Here is an 18,226-nt window from a genome sequence, read left to right as displayed (position 1 = left end):
TTCTCCAAGGAAAAGGCCTACAACCCTTGATGACAATTTTTCTAGCATTACCGTTTATCTAAATTTCTTTGAATGGTCAAAAATTATTTAGAAGGGAAAATTACATATAGACCCCCTGTGATTTGGCCATATTCCGCTTTAAACCCTGTGGTTTGAAAGTCATCAAACACACCCCATGTGGTTTCCATGGGTTTTTTTAACGTGACGGAGTAGACGGAAAGGGGGAAATGACTGTTATGCCCTCGTCTTCTCCAACTGAATTTAGGGTTTTCATACTTTAAAACTTAAAATTAAGGTTTGATTCAAAACCTTGTTTATTTACCAACATAAACCCTCGATTTAGGAGTTTTATTTGTCTTCATTCAAATCATTATCATAATTTGCACATAAACCTAAGGATCTAGGGCCAAAGCAAAAGGGGTTTGGTTTCAATGAAGGTGGAGAAGAGGATCTGATGAGGTGATAAAGGTGGATATAGGAGAAGGTCATGGGCTTTGGGCGAAGTGGGTTTGATGGCTGCAATAATTGGTGAAAAGGGTTTGGGATTTAAAAAAAATAAATAGAGGAAATGTAAGTGGCTGTTGTGGTGAAGGTAGTGATGGTGATAGGAGATCTGGTGGAGAAGAAGAAGATGATGAGGTGGCTGATTTCAAGGATATGATGGTGGTGCTGATGTGGGTTTTCGGTGCGAAATGGTGGAAATGGAAGTGAGAGAGATGGGAGAAATGGGATGTAGCCATGGGTGGAGGTGACGGTGGTGGCCGGATATGGAGACAACGGCGGCGGTGGAGGTAGAAAATGGCATAACCCCAATCCTCTGTAAATGAGGATATTTTTGTCCCGAAGGTGGCGATGACCAAGGTGGAAAATGGCGTAACCCCAATCCTCTGCAAATGAGGGTATTTTTGTCCTCAAAATATTAATCATGGTTAGTTTTAGTCATTCAGTTAGGTTAAGCTAACGGACCGTCAACGGAGGGGGTCTACTTAAAAATGTCAGAAAGTTGAGGGGGCGTGTTTGATGACTTTCAAACCACAAGGTTTAAAGCGGAATATGGCCAAACCACAAGGGGGTCTATATGTAATTTTCCCTATTTAGAAAAAGACAAAGATTGACGCAAATAACATAGAGGAAAAAATTAACAAAGAAAATGCACAGGAAAAGAAGAAAGACAGCAAAGATAGAGAGAGGCTCAAGGGGGAAGATAATCAAACTGCTCAAAAGCCGCCATGTGGACCCCAACTCTTGGAAGCCTAAATTAAGGGCATTTTTTTTAATGGTAAAAAAATCATTAATCAAGAAAATAACAGGGGAGAACCCCAACTATTGAGAAGATCATTGAACATGTTTGGCAGTAGGGAGGAGCCAGGAATTTGCTTCATGGTGGTGCACAGAGTGGTTGTTATAGAATGTTGGGGCCTACCAATTTATACTTCATATTTTGATAGGTGTGGCTTACCATCTCCCCTAACTCATGCATAAGGAAGAGCCCACAATTTACACCTCATATTTTAATGCAGTGGGGCCCAATCTTAGCACCTCATGTTTTGATGAATGGGGCCACTATTTACAGCCATCATGTGCGCACGTGAAGTAAAGTATTTTCAAAAAGTATTGTGGGTCCACTTCATAGGATAATCCAAACAGCTAATGGGCAACAACGTAAATAGGCCGCACTGCGTAAATCATCTCAATAGGATCAACTAACCCTCCGATCTATAGAGGTTCTAAAATGAGCAATCCCATTGTAGATCGGAGGGTTAGGATCATCTTATTTAGATGATTTACATGGAGCAGCCTATTTACTTTGTGGCCCAACAAATGAACGGTTTGGATCATCCTGTGAAAAGGGCTCTACAGTACTTTTTGAAAAATATTGGACTTCATGGGCACATCACGAGCATAAAAAATCTCATAATTACCAATTACAATATTTATGTGAAATTATATAATGGGTGGACATAAAAACTTGTATTTTTCAAAAAGTATGAAGGGGCGGAGGCACATATAGCTTGAGAGGGGCCATGGCCCCGCCCCCCGCCCTCCATGACTTGCAAAATTCCTTTTATGGGTGCATGGCTATACATGCATGCCTAGCTAGTTTAGTGCCCATGCCCCCCTCCCAATGACCAATGCAGAACAGTGTAAATTAATCCGGCCCCACCAACTGTTAACTCCTAGCTTCGCCCCTGATATGGTACGTCCCACTCCACAGGATGGATGATCCAAGCCGTCCATTTGTTCGGCCATAATCTAAAGAGGTTTTGCACCAAAAATTATATCCATAGGATGATCCTAATCCTCTGATCTATGAATGATCCAATCCGTAGCGTATTTTTTGAAAAATAAGAGTTTATTCGGTCGCCCATTACATAATTCCTAATCATTTATATCTGCTTATGCCTCTATATCGTGTAAAAGACTAAAAGGGTTAAAAGACTGATTTTAAAACACTTTTCTGTTCATTTGAAAGGTGTGTTTTAAAAGTGTAGAATAGGAAAACAGAATAGTTTCCGGGATTAAGAGTCCTTGCCGAGAAGGGCATGCATTTTTTTATTTCTAACCTTCTTATTTTAATGCTTGGCACCAACCACCAAGATTCGTGAAAATTAAAACGGCTGTTTCGGTTGTAAATGGTAAACATCCCCTCCTATTGGTGCAGACACCCTGGACACCTCGTAAAGCTTTTCTAAAAAGGTAAAGGTGATTTTCCTTGTTTGAGAGAGAGACTTTTGCGGAAAAACTAAACTTCAAAAAAAAAAAAAAAAAGAAATTTCAGAGGGGGCAATTACTCCCACACCCCCTGGCTCCGTTCCTGTTTGGGAGCCATGCAACTTTTCTTTCATTATCAGTTTATCAAGTAATGGGAGAGGGAGACAAATAAGAGGGCATTAGTGACAGAAGGGTGAGAAGTGGCTTAAAATATGGAAGCAAAACTATACTCAAACTAGAGTTTTTGTTTTCCTTATTTTCCAGCCACATCTCACCATCTCTCTCATTTCCTCTCAATTCTCTCCATCTCCCACTCGCTACCCCTATCTCAACACTTGATAAGCTAATATTCAATGAAAAAAATAAGTTGTGGTACCAAACAAACCTTAGGAAGATTATTTATGTTTCTTTTTCGGATACTAAAGTTGCTCACTACAACCTGCATGGTCAATTTTCACATTGCCTAGGATATATCATTTATAGCTAGATTGCTAGGTTGACTAATCTTCTTCAGTGATAGAGCCAATCTGGTTAGTTCTTTCGGTGGATGTTCCATTTGTGCAATGGCCAAAAATTCACACTGAAATGGCACATGATCTCATAATGATGATGATGCAGCTCAATGAATATTTTAACAGAAATCTTGAATGATGAAGTAGGCATATCAAACAAATCAATAACAAAAGATCTCATTTTTGAGACATCCTATGGAAGTGGAACGATACAGACAAGATTAGCATGACAAAGACAAAAAAAGAAAGAGTACGCAGGTGGGTGAGGGTCATATAAATTATTACCAGCATAATCTTTCCATTCAAAACTTAAAGAAAAAAATCAATAAGAAATAGTATTAGAATAAGATTCTATCAAACTTATTTAGTTTGTCACAAAGCAAGTCTCTTGAGACACTTTCGCTGTCCGACACCATGTTCAGGATCACTGGATGCTCTAGTAGTGCAGTGTCACAGCAAATCTGGATGCTCTAGGTTTTTGAGAAAATACAGAGGCCCAATTCAGGAAGAACCAACAATTCTCTCATTGTTCAAGGCAACAATGTGCAACCTTTTGAATTAATAATCCCTCAAATTTTTAGATGACTTAATGATTTCTCTAGAGCATTTGACGACCGCATTGAGGTTTTATCTATTTAATTTTCAAGGATTAGAAACAGTTGAGGGCCCCTATGCGTGTAACTTAAGAGCAAAGCCCGCCTGTAGTGCTGGATCTTATTCGAATTTCCGGCACTCATTTTGATTTGAAGTATCCAGGTAACATAGCTTTCGAGTCGCTAACCTATTATCAGTTCTAATCGCCAAAGATTATAAAATTAAAGAGGCATAATTGAAGCAATTGTGTCGAAAGAGAAGTATGACATGCTGACACTTAAATGGAAAATAATAAGTCATAGTACCAACTACCAAGAGCCTAGCTATCAAAACCATACATACATGCATATTTGTGTGTATCTCACCTCCTAGGTTTCTCACTACAAGTTATTGCCCAATTCGGATCACAATTAAGCACGCACGTCCTATCAATCTACTCTTTCAGATGTTATCAGAAAGCCAGGATTTCAAATTTAATGTTGTAGAATGATTGAGATCGAGATATCAGTTTCTTAAAATTAAGTTGCCCAAATAACCAACGCCCTCCATGCGTTCCTCTTTGTTAGCTTCCCATTCGGTAAACCTTCAACCGGTGGGCCAGGCCGGGTTTCACCCGACCCGTATGGGTCCGGGTCAAACAAGCTAGCTGGGTCAAAAAATGACCCGGATATTTACGGGTCACAAATGGTTGACCCGGACCCCACTTGTACGGGCCGGGTGGACCGCGGGTTACCCGTTTTTTTGGTAAATTTTTTTTTTTTTTTTTTTCTGTTTTTGTAAGATTTTTATTGTTTTTTTAGGTATTTGTTAGCCACCTTCGCCAAAGGCTACTTTTCGCCCATCCTTTGATGTCAGCCATTTATGTGACTTTTTGTGAGATTTGTCTTATTCTTGACAAGGTGAAAACTGCACCAAAGTACTACTTCTGCAGAGGTGGCTAGCATAATAATAATCATGGTGAATAATAATCACTGGGCCTCACAATAGGACATAGTCAAGGCCGTTGATCTAGTAGACAAATAAGGCAAAAAAATGGATCAAAGTGCTAGGATCATTTGATTTCTAGAACTTGTATATGCAGCAGAGCCTATCATGTTCAAGTCGCACAGATGTGGCCCTGAACATTTGCGTTCCCATATACATACACGTGTTTAACAAAACATCCAGTGGAGCCCACTCCATTCTACGTTCCAAACCATTCATTTCTTCGGCCTCAACACAAATAGGTTGTGCCCTGAAAATTAGCTCCATAGGATGATCTAACACTTAGATCTACAGAGGAACGGTGCATCATAGAGAACTCTACAGATTGGGGTGCCCAGAACATCCTACTGAGATAATTTTAGTAACACAGGCTCTCAACTTTGGTTCCAAAAAAAATGATAGAGTGAGGGCCATTGTTCTTTATTTTAAAAACAAATACGTGCCAAGTGCCCATGGACACCGTATATAATGCCCAAAGAAAGCCTTTATACCATTTTTCTATCGATTTTAGGATTTTTCAATCGAGAGAGACAAAATTATACTAGATGAAGCTTCTCACTAGGTAAACGGAATTAGGGCTGCACAAAAAACCGGCCAAACCGAAACGGGCCTTTCGGTTTGGTTTTTCTCGGCATTGGTTCGGTCACGGTTTAGAATTTTACTGAACCGATTCCATCGGTTCGGTTCACGGTTTTAGAGTTTTAATCCGAAAATTAACCAAACCGAGCCGAGAAATGAAGGAAAAGACGAAATGATTTTGTGTAATTATCAAATCTAAGGTGAGTTAATATCATTTGCAAAGAGAAGATGGGTGATTTAAACAAGGGAGGTGTGTCTATATCAATTCCTTCTATCAAAAGTAAATAATACATTCACCCCTTCCCCTTAGACCACCCCTTAGAAGAGTAAAAAGAATAGTCCTAAATACTTAGAGGGGCTGTCCAAGAGAAGAAAGAGAGGGGGGAGGGGGGATGAATATATCTTCCCCTTTATAAGGCCCTCGGTTAAGGTTAGAGAGGGAGGGGTTTCTTCATTTTTGTTTCATGCAAAAAATAAAAATAAATAAATAAATAAATATATATATATATATATATATATATATATCAAATCCTTTCTCCCCAGTTCAAATCCGGGTGTCGCCTGATCAACAAAAGACTCGGAATCCCTTATCCTGCTAATAGAACTCGAAAAATTCTTGCCCAGCGGAAGCAGAGGCAAAGGGTCGAATGACCCCTTCTCATAATAAGAATGTACATAACCCTATTCCGGTCTGGTCCGGTATGGAATGACTTTTTCGGTTCCAGCTTCACTGAAGTAGGTAGGGCTGGGCGAGACGCCTTTTCGGTTCCTAAGAAAGTCTGCCTTTCATGCATAAGCCGCCCCTACAACCAACGTTTGGCACGTTATTTGTTCCTTCTTTAGGCTTAACAACACTCTCACAGCACCTGCGCCCGAGAAAACGGTTCCTACACATGTGTAGAGAGTTCTCTACACACTAGCTTAAAATACAGTGGGGGCCCACATTGTTTGGGTGATCCAAGCCATTCATTTTAAAGGCCCTCACATAGATAGGGTGTATACAAAAAATCAGATCCATAGGATCATCCCAACCCTACGATTTGTGGAGGTAAAATGGATGTCTTTAAACCTTCACAAATTAGTCCATTTTTTGCCTCCACAGTTCGAATGGTTAGGATGATCCTATGGATCTGATTTTTTGTGGACACCCTATCTATGTGAGGGCCTTAAAAATGGATGGTTTGGATCACCCAAATAATGTGGCCCCTACTGTATTTTAAGCTAGTGTGTAGATAACTTATCTACGCATATGTGTAGGAACCGTTCTCTCTCTCTCTCTCTCTCTCTCTATATATATATATATATATATATATATATATATATATATATATATATATATATATATATATATATATAAAGAGAGAGAGAGAGAGAGAGAGAGAGATACGTATTTAAACCTTTTTTTATTATAGATAAACGTATTTAACTGCTTGATTTGGATTTGTACCAGATAAACCGTGAACCGAACCGAACCGAACCGGTCAAAATCGGTTCGGTTTGGTTCGGTTATACCTCTCGATCGGTTTGGTTATGGTTTGGATTTTCTCCAAACCGATGTGATTGGTTCGGTTAAAAAAAAACTCCCTAAACCGAACCGGACCGAACCGTGTGCAGCCCTAAATTGAATATTACTACTAGGAACTCAACCTGAATTCTTGCTTGAAAGTGGAAACATGGATTACATAATAGCAGCAATAACTTAGCATTTATAAAAACATTAGACCACAGATTATGAACACTGCTAATTTGATTATCAAAATCAGTTTTGAGTCCAATAATCAGTTTTTGAGTCACAATAGATTCAAGAATCTACAACAAACAGGGCCAAATAGTCGAATCTAGAACAAACAGGGCCAAATAGTCGAATCTAGAACAAACAGGGCCAATTAATCGAAAGCCCCTTCCATTACCTCTAAGTTCCCTCCTATTGACAACCTGAGATGAAGAGACCACAATCGAATGAACCCAGTTTTTAAACTAATCACGGCACTAGTAATTTAAAAGTAAAAGAACACATTCTAACTGATCGTGTCACAAATTTCACCAAAGAAAAGGCCTACAAAACTTGATGACCACTTCTCTAGCAAGACCGTTTATTTAATTTTTTTTTTTGAATGGTTAAAAAATTCATTAAAAAAAGACGGAGATGGTAGCAAACAACACGGAGGAAAAAAATTAACAAAGAAAATACACAGGAAAAGAAGAAAGACAGCAAAGATAGAGAGAGACTCAAGGGGGGAAGATAATCGAACTGCTCAAAAGCTCCATATGGACCTCAACCCTAGCAAGCCTAAATTAAGGGCAATTTTTATTTTTATTTTGAATTGTAAAATATTCATTAATCAAGAAACGAAACAGGGGAGAAACCCAACTATCAAGAAGATCATTGGATATGTTTGGCAGCCATGAAAGTTTTTTCAATGGAATATTAGTTTATCAGTCTATGGAGAGGGACAAGGAGGGAGGGAGAGGGAGACAAATAAGAGGGCATCAGTGGTGGGAGGCTGAGAAGTGGCTTAAAATATGGAAGCCAAACTATACTCAAAATAGAGTTTTTGCCTTCTTTATTTTCCATCCACTTTGCATCATCTCTCTCATTTCTTCTCAGTTCTCTTCCTCTCCCACGCCCTACCCCTATCTCAACACTTAGATAAGCTAATATTCGATGAAAAATATAGGTTGTGGTACCAAACAAGCCTTGGGAAGGTAAATTAGGTTTCTCTTTCGGTTACTAAACTTGCTAATTAAAACCTGCACGGTCAATTTTCACATCGCGTAGGACACATCATTTACAGCTAGATTGCTAGGTTGACTAATCTTATTCAGTGACAGAACCAATCTGGTTAGTGCTTTCGGTGGATGTTGCATTTGTGCAATGGCCAAAAATTCGCACTGAAAAGGCACATGATCTCATAATGACGATAATGCGGCTCAACGAATGAATGATGAAGCAGGCATATCAAACAAATCAATAACAAAAGATCTCAATTTTGACTGTGGAGACATCCTATGGAAGTAGTGGAACGATACAGACAAGAGTAGCGTGACAGAAAACAGAAAGTGGCGCGTGCGTGGGTGCGTGGGGTGAGGGTCATATAAATTATTACCAGCATAATCTTACCATTCAAAACTTAAAGAAAAAATTAAGAAATAGTATTAGAATAAGATTCTATCAAACTTACTTTATTTTTTATTTTTTATGGGTAAGCTGGGGTTAGGTAAGACCCCTACCAGATATCATAAAAGAAATACCAAATACAACTTAGGGGGACTCGAAAGCCAACATAAAGGGAACAAGCTCCCAAAAACACCAATCGCACTGGCAGCAAAACAACAACAGATAGAAAAAAAAAATCCGGCCATGTTACTCCCGGGGATATCGAAAACCCGAGGCATCCAGCGTCACAATATTCTCAAGCTCCAAGGGCAACGAGGATACTTCGAGATTCTCTCCATCACAAATGCAATCTGGTTTGGATAGGAAGTCAGTTGCAAGGATATGTCCCATCCTTGCAACTGATCCAAAGATCTCCGGATTTGAGCAACAATCATAATGGCTTTCCAGGGGCACTCCCATTTCCTGTTGATAACATTCACCGCAGTAGTAGAGTCTAATTCAATCCAAATATAGGGGCAGTTTTTAGAAACATCAAGATTGACCCCATGAAGAATCGCAGCTAATTCAAGAATGTGGATCTCTTCACTGGCCACACGAACAGAGAACATGGCAATAATCCGCCCAGCTGAGTCACGTAACAAGCCCCTCCCATCCTAGCTCTCCCATTTTGAATGGCGGCATCCGTATTTACCTTGATACACGGAGCCTCTGGTCTGATCCAAGAGCACCATTTGGTTTCAGTACTCGACTGGAAACACACTAACACAAAATTCTCAGCAATCTTGACATTCTTTTGCTTCAAAGTATCCTCGAGCTGTAGAAAACATATTCTCGAACGAATAATTTCAAGGATGCTGTGAAGGATCTGCTGCTTATGACACCCATTGTTCACATGAAGCCTTCTGTTTCCGTTCCTCCCAAATCTTATACACCGCCGCACAAAATCCGACCCTGGTTATGGTAGCCGCTTGACCAGTGCCACTGAGCTTAGTACGGATCCATTTCTTCTTCCTTCACCATCGACTTTAGCGGTTTCCTCCTATGACCACACCTCCATAGAATTGACCTCAAATCCAAGCAGAGAATGAACATTGGAAGAATAAATGGTTGACAGATTCGGATTCAGAATTACAAAGTAAGCATTTCAGATCTCTATTGATCCCCAGAAAATGTAACCTATCCCTCGTGCTAATTCGGTTGTTGATAGCCTGCCAAGCAATGAGGCTATGCCTGGGTATATACCCTTTTCCCCAAATGGATTTAGCCCAAGGAGCCTCTGGGAATTGTAGCCGAACTTGCTGCCAAGCAGTTTTCAATGAAAACCATCAGGGGCAGGTTTCCAAATAACTACATCCTCCGAACCATTAGAAAAAATACTAGTCCTAATTATTGCATTGAGCTGAGCTAATTGAGGTTGCCTCAGAATATGGTCCCAGGTGCCATCCTCCCTCATTTCGTGAATAGTAGCTTGTTTCATCAGGTTGAAAGATAATACTCTTTGAAGTTTGATTTCGAACTGGACCATTTGGGTGCCAAGGTTGGGTCAAAAATCAATCCTCTTACCATTACCAATGCTGTAACAAATATGGGGTTTGGCAAACTATCAAACTTACTTAGTTTGTCACAAAAAGCAAGTCTCTTGAGACACTTTCGTTGTCTGGCACTATGTTTAGTGATCCTGGATGCTCTAGCAGTGTAGTGTCACTGCTAACCTGGATGCTCTAGTGTAGGAGTGTAAACGGATCAAATTCGAAGTGGAAATGGCTATATCCGAATTCGATTACAATACACTATCCGAATTCGGATTCGAATTCGACGGATATTTAATATCTACTACCGAATTTGATTCCGTCGGATATTATTCGAATTCGGATATTATCCGTATCCGTTTTCGAACATTTTATTGCAGCACATTATCTTTCTTCTCCTTCTTACTCCTCGAATGAATGACATTTTTACCATCAATGACCTAAGTGGCCTTCTTGCTTTAGAATTCTCTAGAAGCTATGCCATCTTCTTTCAATCACCATCATCCATTCGTCTCTTTCATCCTACAGTCCACATTTGTTGCTTCATAAAGAAGCCATGTCAAACTCTAAGCGTGCCCCTTAAGATGAGAGATCATTCCATTTCCCACCCAAAACATTTTTTGTTTTTGTTTGTTCTTTAAAATAAAATAAAATTCACTTTTCTTTTAGAAACAAAGGATAGTGTGTCATTACTAAAAATAAATATTAATTATATTATTAATAATAAATAAAAAGGATGTACTTCTCGGATTCGGATGTTAAACGGATCGGATATACCATTAACCAGATTCGCATCCGCTAAGAGCCGGATATCTCATAAACGGATTCGGATAATATTCGCTTTAAACGGATTCGGATAATATTCGCTTTAGTCATTGCCTCATTTTCTGTAACAGCGGAGTGCTTCTTTGAAGCTAGCAATCTCAACAAGCTCAAAAAGGAGGTGGGCTACACGATGGACTAGCTTTGGTATTGGAGGAGAAAGATTGTTGATGAATTAAATGGCCAATATAAAAATGATAAGAGCTGTGTTTTGTTAAAAACGAAAATAAATCCATATTAATTGCTTTATCAAACAAAAAAACAGAAACTAGAGTGGTGATTTTGATTGACAGATACTGTGGAACAATAGGGACGCCCTTGCTGCTATTTTTTTGCAAGGTTTCCCTTCAGTTTATCATTGCTCTATTTTCTTTAATTGCTATATCAAACAAAAAAAAAGGAAGAGAAACTAGATACAGTAATTCCGATTGAGAGATACTGTGGACCAATAGGGGCGCCTATGCAACTATTTTTTGCAAGGGTTCCCTTTATCATTGCTCTATTCTCTATTAGTGCTCCTTGTGGATTTAATGATTTGTTCTACGGTGGAAGGCTATGATCTTCTCATGTTGTTCCTACAAATTTAGGGCTGCAACTCGAGCCGGGTTTTACCCGACCCGCATCAACCCGACCCGAAAATAGCCTGGGTTGGGTTCAGGTTTCATGGGTTTCGGGTCGAGCCGGGTTGAGCATTCAAAAGCCTGCATGAATCTCGGGTCGAGCCGGGTTTGAAGGAGCCCGACCCGACCCGACCCGAGTTACATAAGTTATAGTATGTACATTTTTTTCTATTGTCAGTTAAAAGTGAAAACCCATGCACCCACTGTTAATGTATGTGAGTGTAATTTCTGCTTCTATGAGCTGAGTTAATTCAAGTGTTTGATTCAGCATTGTTTGATTGTAATTACAACATTGTTTGATTCAAGTGTAATGTGAGTGTAATTTCTACTTCTATGAGTTGAGTTGCCTTGCCAAACAAGAACTTTCATTAAAAAACTGCGTCAACGTGAAAAAACCCGACCCGACCCGAGATTTATCATGGGTAGGGCCGGGTTTGGGAATCATGGGTTTTCGGGAAAAAAACCCAACCCGAGATATTTCTCGGGTAGGGTTGGGTTCTCAAAAACCCGACCCGCCCGACCCGAGTTGCAGCCCTAATCATTCCCAAATAAATATCTCAAAGTTATTCGAGTAAGCATCTGATCAAAAGTGTTATCAGACTTTATCATTATCTTAAGCTCTAAATATTACTTCAAATCGAACCACCAATTATTATAACTCAACACTATTAAGAATATATTATTTTTAAATGCAAAAAACACACCTCTAATAAAATATCACATTTTATTTTATTTTACAATTTTCTTACCAATATCTTCTAACTCTTACATTTGTCCAAACCCACAACCATCATCCCTATGTCTTCGAACTCTTACATTTGTCCAAACCTATAACCAAAACCTGCAGATATCATGCCTCCAAGGAGTCCTAGCATGGAAGGTACCCAAATTCCAAGCATCATGCCTATGTCTTCGAACTCTTACATTTGTCCAAACAAACAACCAAAACCTGTAGATATCATGCTTACAAGGAGTCGTAGCATGGAAGCTACCCAAATTCCATTAAGAGAAGCAGTGAGAACATCTGTCAAAACTGAGATAGGGAGATATCTTTGGATACCTAGTTTATGTTAAGCCTTCTCAAACGATCAAAGAAACCCACTTCTGAAAAATAAATGAGCCTAGAATTGGCCCTTGTAATATAGCTTAACGAGAAGAGCCGTAATTTAAAATTACGAATTCATACATGTTGTAAACAAGCTGAGTAAGTTTCATATTTCCTATATCACCTGATCCATGGATGATTTATGCAAATGTTATGTGGATGTTCTCTTTCACCCACATATTTGTTATACACTCTTTATCCTTGTTCCAAACTACGAGCTTTGACGCTACTTGCCTCAAGTTCCTCACCATCATCTCCATCCAAAAGCCCAATCAATTACAAAATGAAACTCGCGTCGGAAATGGAAGGGAAAACAATCGCCTCACCTTTTTCTCACCAATTCACACGCAGATCTAAATAATCGCTGACTTGAGATGGGTCGATTTTCTTTTTGTCTAGGAGAGTTCTCTTCCTCTGCTCCTCCAACAAACCGTCCACGTTGGAGGCTAGTGGCTTCAGTTTTTATACCAAATCACTCACATATTCCTCCTTTGCTTCTATTATGCACGATAAAAAAGGAACAAAAATTTGAGTACAAGTAAGAAATACACCAGATCTGAGAAAAAAAAAATGATAAAACAGTCCATATATAACAAATACAAGTACAAGCTCTTATAAAGAGAAAAATATTTCCACACAAAGAAGATTACCTCTGGAAGTCGGGTGATTGATTTTGGATTTTGGGATGATAGTACACTTTCCTAAGATGAGAGAGCAGAGAGAGGCGATGAAAGAAGCGCTTGCATGAAAAGGTAGGGTTTTGAGGTCCTTATAAAGAAGCTTGAGGATAGGAATGAGTCAAATCTACGGTGAAGATTTCTGGAGGCTTATACTAAAAGAGGCACAATTATTACGGTATTAGGGCAGGACTTGGTAGCAGCGAAACCCGCGAGATAAAGTTTGGCATAAATCTATTGAGATTGGAATAGATTCGCACAACACGGACAAAGTGGTTCTTCAAATACGACATAACGGCCTTCGCATTTCCGCCACGTAAGGGAATGCAAAAAAATTCGGTGGCTGTTAGTAGGGCTGCAACTCCAGCCGGGTTTTACCCGACCGTATCGACCCGACCTGAAAATAGCATAGGTTGGGTTCAGGTTTCATGAGTTTTAGGTTGAGCCGGGTTGAGAATTCAAAAGCCCACATGAATCTCGGGTCGAGCAGGGTTTGAAGGGGCCCGACTCGACCTGACCCGACCTAAGTTACATGTTATAGTATGTACATTTTTTTCTATTGTTAGTTAAAAGTGAAAACCCATGCACCCTTATTGTATGTGAGTGTAATTTCTACTTCTATGAGTTGAGTTGATTCATGTGTTTGATTCAGCATTGTTTGATTGTAATTACAACATTGTTTGATTCAAGTGTAATGTGAGTGTAATTACATCATTGTTTGATTCAAGTGTAATGTGAGTGTAATTTCTGCTTCTATGAGTTGAGTTGCCTTGCCAAACAAGAATTTTACTTAAAAAATTGCGTCAACGTGAAAAAATCCGACCCGACCCGACCCAACCTGAGATTTATCATGGGTAGGGCCGGGTTTGGGAATCATGGGTTTTCCGAAAAAAAACCCGACCCGACCCGACCCGACCCGAGATATTTCTCGGGTAGGATTGGGTTCTCCAAAACCCTACCCGCCCGACCCGAGTTGCAGCCCTAGCTGTTAGGCTCGTTTCTATTATTTCACACGCAATATCTATGAATTTGGATCCGTTGGGTCTGCAGCTTGTTTGGCTAAAAACCCTTGAGAACACCTTGATCGTATGGTGCTAATTTGATACACAAAGTATCCGGCTGCATTTGGCACCCTCTATCAAAATGATACTTTATGCTTAGCCGTTCTCTATTAAAAATTGATTTTTGATTAGTTTCTTCTCTCTTTTTTTAATAAAATAACCAATATGCCCTTACTTTGGTACTCGTGGCAACATCAAGATAGGCCTGCTTGGGTCATTTCTAATGTAGACCGTTGATTAGTTTTTCTTCATGGGGAAATGAAGACCGTTGAACTAGATGGCAATATAAAGGTCTTGCTCCCATGCCAAGGGAGATCCATCAGGATGTTAAACCCTAAAAAACCATCGCTTTTCCTTCTCCTGACAAAACTGTAAACAACTCCTATTAGATCCAACGGCTAGGATCATCCAATCAAGATGGAGACAATCCACGACATCTGCAGCAGAGCAAATCATGTTAATTTAGCACAGATTCGGCCTAGAACTTATATGGTGTCCCCTCACACATATATGTATTTCTTTCAAAAACAAAATACAGTGGAGCCCACTCCGTTCGATGATCCAAACCATTCATTTCTTTTTCCCCAACGTAAATAGGTTGTGCCAGGAAAATTTTCTCTGTGGGATGATCAGCAGATTATAGGAAACTCTACATATTTGAGGGTTAAGAACGACGATGGACTAGCTTTGGTATTGTCGGAGAGAGATTGTTGGTGAATTAAATGGCCAATACAAAAAAAGAGGGGTTTTGCTAAGGGCACTTGTTAAGGTGCTTTGGAAAAGAAAATTCACAATCAATTTTCACGTTGTTTGAGACTTCTACAAATGTTTTTTGGTTTTTCTATCAAAACATGAGTGAATTTTCTTTTCCAAAGCAAAACCCAAAAAAGAGATAAGAGCTGTGTTTTGTTAAAAACGGAAATAAATAGGCATTAATTGCTTTATCAAACAAGAAAAGAGAAACTAGATTGAGTGGTAATTCCGATTGACAGATACTGTGGACCAATAGGGGCGCCCTTGTGGCTATTTTTCACAAGGGTTCCCTTTATCATTGCTCTATTCTCTATTAGTGCTCCTTGAGGATTTAATGATTTTGTTCTATGATTGAAGGAGATGATCTTCTCCAATAGTTCCTGCAAATTCATTACCACTACAATATCACAAAGTTATTTGAGTACACATCAATTCAAAAGTGTTATCAAACATATCATTATCTTAAGCTCTAAATATTACTTCAAATCCAACAACCAATTATAATAACTCAACAAAAGTAAGAAGATATTATTTTTAAATCCAAAAAAACATACCTCTAATAAAAGATCACATTTTACTTACAATTTTCTTACCAATATCTTGTAACTCTTACATTTGTCCAAACCCACAACCAAAACCCGCAAGCATCGTGCCTGTCTTGTAAATCTTACATTTGTCCAAACCTACATCCAAAACACGCAAATTCCATTAAGAGAAGCAGTGAGAACATCTGTTCTATCCAAGAGATGGAGATATCTTCAGTGTTCCATCCCTTCCTTGGAAATTGACACAAACCTTATAATACACGAGGTTGAGATGAGAAAATGGGTGTACGTTGTGGATCACATCTTGAATTCCCGTTGAGCTCCCATCCACAGATGTAGTATCTAGATTTCGATGAGTTTGACCTCTTTCTTTGTGAAAAAGGCATCCAAGATCTGGAACTCGATGATTCGATGATTTCCTATCAATTTTCTACTGATGCATACTTCTGTCAATCTCTAACGAAACTGACATTAATCAGGTGCAAGGTAGTTCTTCCTCTTCTTTTTGAAGGCATAAGTTACCTCACGACCCTCACATTAAGCATTTTCTAATTCGAGCCGTTGAATGTTGTGAGAGTGTCCAAGAATCTGATGATTAGACCAATGGCTAACAGGTTGGATACCTAGTTTATGTCTGCTTTGAATACGATGCCCAACCACCCCATTAAGAATGATCACACCATGTTAAAAGGGAGGTCAATATAGAGAAGGCTTTGTTTGCTTGTTATACTCCTTGCAAGCAATATGACATATGAATAAATGGCTAAAAGAATAAGGCATGAAGACTGCTCAAACGATCGAAGAAACCCATTTCTGAAAATTAAATGAGCTTATAATTAGGCCCTTATAATTCAGCTTAATGTGTAGAGTCGTAATTTAAAATTACGAATCCATCTTCGTAGGTTTCATATTTCCTATATCACCTGTTCCATCGATAATTTATGTAAATGTTATTTGGATATTCTCTTTCACGCACATATTTGTTATACACTCTTTATCTTTGTTCCAAATTGCAAGCTTTGATGCTCCTTGCCTCAAGTTCCTCACCATCACCTCCATCCGAAAGCCTAACTTATTACAAAATGAAACTCACGTGGAAATGGAAGGGGAAAGCAATCTCTTCACCTTTTTCTCACCAATTCACATGCAGATCTAAACAATCTCTGATTTGAGATGGGTCCAATTTCTTTTTATCTTGGAGAGTTCTGTTCCTCTGCTCCTCCAAAAAAACGGTCTACGTTGGAGGCTAGTGGCTTCAGTTTTTATACCAAATCGCTCACATATTCCTCCTTTGCTTCTATTCTGCACCATCAAGAAGGAACAAAAATTTGTATACAAGTAAGAAATACACCAGATCCGAGAAAAAAAAATATGATAAAACAGTCCATAACAAATACAAGCTCTTGTAAAGAGAAAAGTATTTCCAAACAAAGAAGATTACCTCTCGCAGTGTAGCGATTGATTTTGGATTTTGGGACGACAGCACACTTTCTTAAATTGAGAGAGTAGGCAGAGGCGATGAAAGAAGCCCTCGCAAGAAAAGGAAGGGTTTTTAGGTCTTTATATAGAAGTTTGAGGATAGGAATAGAGTCAAATCTACGTTGAGGATTTCTATAGGCTTCCTGAAATAGGCAAACCTAGGGAAATACTGAAAATTCGGGTGGCTTTTAGGCTCCTTTCTGATAGACACACGTATAATTTTGTTGGAAATTAACCTTGACCACTAACTTTATTGGTTTCATTCCAACAAATTTTACATGCAAGATTCGATCCGATTGGTCAGCAACAAGTCGGCCAAAAACCCTTCAGAATATCATGATCGTGCGTTCCTAATTTGATCCATCAAGCCTCATTCAAGGACCCAGGAACAGAATCTGAACCCTTCTTAACTTTTATAAAATAACATATTTGCCCTTAATTTGGTACACGTGCCACCATTGAGATAGGCTGTTTGTGACATTCCTAAAACACAAGTGTCTTCATTATCTTTTTTCACATAAAAAAAAACCTTCCCTCTCGTACATATATTACCATTCCACTTGAAACTTGAATCTAGATCGTTGATTAGTTTTTCCTAATCAACCCCTCTGGTCCAACGTTAGGATCATCTATTTAAGTTTCTAGGGCCCTTTGAAAAAGGATTTGAATCATGCTACAAAGTTGGCGTGGCCAAGATAAGGTTTTCACTTATTTTTAGTCCAGATATGGAGTCCAACCACGATCGAGAAGATCACATTGATAATTAATACTGACGATCATCATTGGGCCTCCCATGGGGACATGAGTCAAGACCGTTGATCTAGTAGACAAATAAGGGCTAGGATCCGATTGCCAGAACTTGTATCTTTAGTAGAGCCTATCATATACAAGTGGCACACATGTGGCCCAGAACATTTGTGTTCCCACATACATACAAGTATTTTTTTAAAATATATATATACGATGGAGCCCACTCCATTCAATGATCCAAACCATTCATTTCTTGGGCCACAACACAAATAGGCTGTGCCTTGAAAATTATATCCACAGGATGATCTAACCTTCATATCTACAGAGGAACGGTGCATCATAGAAAACTCTAAATTAGGGTGCTAAGTGTTGGATTTTGTATCCAA

The 18,226-nt window shown here is 39.1% G+C and overlaps 2 long non-coding RNA genes across 3 annotated transcripts; both read right to left on the bottom strand.

The window, feature by feature from the left end:
* Positions 1 to 12,177: 12,177 nt before the first annotated feature.
* On the bottom strand, positions 12,178 to 13,667 carry LOC143876442 (uncharacterized). The gene is made up of 2 exons (XR_013250385.1): positions 13,226 to 13,667; positions 12,178 to 13,072 (listed from the first exon to the last, which is right to left on the bottom strand). It is a non-coding gene; the product is annotated as an uncharacterized LOC143876442 (long non-coding RNA).
* Positions 13,668 to 15,498: 1,831 nt separating this feature from the next.
* LOC143876441 (uncharacterized) lies at positions 15,499 to 17,943 on the bottom strand. Of its 2 annotated transcripts, XR_013250384.1 has the most exons (3): positions 17,053 to 17,943; positions 15,862 to 16,913; positions 15,499 to 15,749 (listed from the first exon to the last, which is right to left on the bottom strand). It is a non-coding gene; the product is annotated as an uncharacterized LOC143876441 (long non-coding RNA). The 2 variants fall into 2 exon arrangements; XR_013250383.1 differs by having other exon boundaries at positions 15,499 to 16,913.
* Between the last annotated feature and the right edge of the window lie 283 nt (positions 17,944 to 18,226).

The sequence above is a fragment of the Tasmannia lanceolata genome, unplaced genomic scaffold, assembly GCF_043159265.1.
Source record: "Tasmannia lanceolata isolate RefF3 unplaced genomic scaffold, GAP_Taslan_0.1 ptg000005l, whole genome shotgun sequence".
Classification (NCBI taxonomy): Eukaryota; Viridiplantae; Streptophyta; class Magnoliopsida; order Canellales; family Winteraceae; genus Tasmannia; species Tasmannia lanceolata.
This window is presented reverse-complemented; position numbering and strand designations above follow the sequence as displayed.